Consider the following 443-nt stretch of genomic DNA (forward strand, 5'->3'; position numbering starts at 1 on the left):
ATGTGCATCTGTGCTTGCTTATATGCGTCATTCTGCGTAATATGTCTCGCTAAGGCGATGCATGCTGTTGCTGCTGTTGTTGCCACTGCTGCTGCAGTTGCTGCTGCTGCGGTTGCTGCTGGGACACTCTCCTGCAGCAACGCTGTCTGCATCTAGCATCCATACCTAAAACAACATTGCATGCATGCATAGATAAACCCCTAACGTACATACACGCCGGTACGGTCGAGCATTTAGAAAGATTTATCTCTTGTTCTGTTTGTCTGTGCTACGATGTACAGATCAGGAACTCCTCTGCCCGTAGGCCGAATGTTCTCATGTTTTAGAGCTGCAAGCAATCTAGAAAGATGTTATCACAACAGAGCTAAACTGTCACAACATATATATATATATATATATATATATATATATATATATATATATATATATATATATATATATAT

This window comes from Eimeria mitis, genomic scaffold, assembly GCF_000499745.2.
Source record: "Eimeria mitis Houghton genomic scaffold, Emh_scaff595, whole genome shotgun sequence".
NCBI lineage: Eukaryota > Apicomplexa > Conoidasida > Eucoccidiorida > Eimeriidae > Eimeria > Eimeria mitis.